The sequence below is a fragment of the Oncorhynchus tshawytscha genome, unplaced genomic scaffold (genome assembly GCF_018296145.1).
Source record: "Oncorhynchus tshawytscha isolate Ot180627B unplaced genomic scaffold, Otsh_v2.0 Un_contig_14513_pilon_pilon, whole genome shotgun sequence".
Classification (NCBI taxonomy): Eukaryota; Metazoa; Chordata; class Actinopteri; order Salmoniformes; family Salmonidae; genus Oncorhynchus; species Oncorhynchus tshawytscha.
In genome coordinates, this window is record NW_024608474.1 from 40,001 (window position 1) to 42,500 (window position 2,500).

The window sequence follows — 2,500 nt, forward strand, 5'->3', positions numbered from 1 at the left end:
TCCTGGAGATCTACTGTCCTGTAGGTTTTCAGTCCAACCCTCTTCCTGGAGATCTACTGTCCTGTAGGTTTTCAGTCCAACCCTCTTCCTGGAGATCTACTGTCCTGTAGGTTTTCAGTCCAACCCTCTTCCTGGAGATCTACTGTCCTGTAGGTTTTCAGTCCAACCCTCTTCCTGGAGATCTACTGTCCTGTAGGTTTTCAGTCCAACCCTCTTCCTGGAGATCTACTGTCCTGTAGGTTTTCAGTCCAACCCTCTTCCTGGAGATCTACTGTCCTGTAGGTTTTCAGTCCAACCCTCTTCCTGGAGATCTACTGTCCTGTAGGTTTTCAGTCCAACCCTCTTCCTGGAGATCTACTGTCCTGTAGGTTTTCAGTCCAACCCTCTTCCTGGAGATCTACTGTCCTGTAGGTTTTCAGTCCAACCCTCTTCCTGGAGATCTACTGTCCTGTAGGTTTTCAGTCCAACCCTCTTCCTGGAGATCTACTGTCCTGTAGGTTTTCAGTCCAACCCTCTTCCTGGAGATCTACTGTCCTGTAGGTTTTCAGTCCAACCCTCTTCCTGGAGATCTACTGTCCTGTAGGTTTTCAGTCCAACCCTCTTCCTGGAGATCTACTGTCCTGTAGGTTTTCAGTCCAACCCTCTTCCTGGAGATCTACTGTCCTGTAGGTTTTCAGTCCAACCCTCTTCCTGGAGATCTACTGTCCTGTAGGTTTTCAGTCCAACCCTCTTCCTGGAGATCTACTGTCCTGTAGGTTTTCAGTCCAACCCTCTTCCTGGAGATCTACTGTCCTGTAGGTTTTCAGTCCAACCCTCTTCCTGGAGATCTACTGTCCTGTAGGTCTGTTGGACTGAAGATGTCCAGGAAGAGGGTTGAGCAGTCTTGCTATAGAAGATACAGTATTGGCCTTCTTTCCTTGCTATACTGTGGATTCAATCCCTCTAACTTTGTGTTTGAGTTCAGCAGTAAATAATCTAGCTACAATGTTAGCCAATAGTGACAATACATTGCAGTGATCCTCCTAACCCTTCCTAAACTGTCTCCCTTGTTCTCTCAGCTGTTTGCCATGGTGTTTGCCATGTGTCTGTTCAGAGGAATCGACCAGTAACCCTGACAACACACACAACTCCAGGAAGACACTCAACAGAGGACACAGACTAAACGAAGGAGAAGAGAGCCTAAAGATAACCACCTGTAGATTATAAATCAGATGTTAGGAGAATAGAGACTGTAGATTATGAATCAGATGTTAGGAGAATAGAGACTAAAGATATCCACCTGTAGATTATAATTCAGATGTTAGAATAGAGACTGTAGATTATAATTCAGATGTTAGAATAGAGACTGTAGATTGTAAATCAGATGTTAGGAGAATAGAGCCTAAAGATAAGATTATAAATCAGATGTTAGGAGAATAGAGACTGTAGATTATAAATCAGATGTTAGGAGAATAGAGACTGTAGATTATAAATCAGATGTTAGGAGAATAGAGACTGTAGATTATTAATCAGATGTTAGGAGAATAGAGACTAAAGATATCCACCTGTAGATTATAATTCAGATGTTAGGAGAATAGAGCCTGTAGATTATAATTCAGATGTTAGTAGAATAGAGCCTGTAGATTATAATTCAGATGTTAGGAGAATAGAGACTGTAGATTATAAATCAGATGTTAGGAGAATAGAGACTGTAGATTATAAATCAGATGTTTGGAGAATATATCCTGTAGATTATAATTCAGAAAGATAACCCTTGTAAGATTATAAATCAGGTGTTAGGAGAATAGAGACTGTAGATTATAAATCAGATGTTTGGAGAATAGAGACTGTAGATTAAAGATGTTTATCCACCTGTAGATTATAAATCAGATGTTAGGAGAATAGAGACTAAAGTATTTTCAGTCTTTTTATGTTTCAGGTTTGATGATAGGAGAACAGTGACTTGTACTTCACAGCTGGACCTCTGAGGTGCTGTTCAGGCCACGACATTGTAAACCAGGGCTGGGGGGGCAATTCTATTTCAAATCAGGAGGTAAAGCCGAAATGCACATTCCAATGTTCCACATTAAAAAGTTGAAAAAAAAGGAGAATTGGAATTTCAGTTGTACTTCCTGAATCGACTGATTTGAAATGGAATTGAGCCCAACCCTGCTATAGACACACAGCATGAAGTTTGTGCTATCATGCCAACTCCCTGTCACACTGATGACCCTAGCCTGAGTGCCAGTCTGTTTGTGCTATCATGCCAACTCCCTGTCACACTGATGACCCTAGCCTGAGTGCCAGTCTGTTTGTGCTATCATGCCAACTCCCTGTCACACTGATGACCTAGCCTGAGTGCCAGTCTGTTTGTGCTATCATGCCAACTCCCTGTCACACTGATGACCCTAGCCTGAGTGCCAGTCTGTTTGTGCTATCATGCCAACTCCCTGTCACACTGATGACCCTAGCCTGAGTGCCAGTCTGTTTGTGCTATCATGCCAACTCCCTGTCACACTGA

General features: G+C 42.6%; 1 pseudogene; it reads left to right on the top strand.

The window, feature by feature from the left end:
• Positions 1-1,460, top strand: part of LOC121843559 — an 18,499-nt pseudogene extending 17,039 nt beyond the window's left edge.
• Positions 1,461-2,500: the final 1,040 nt, after the last annotated feature.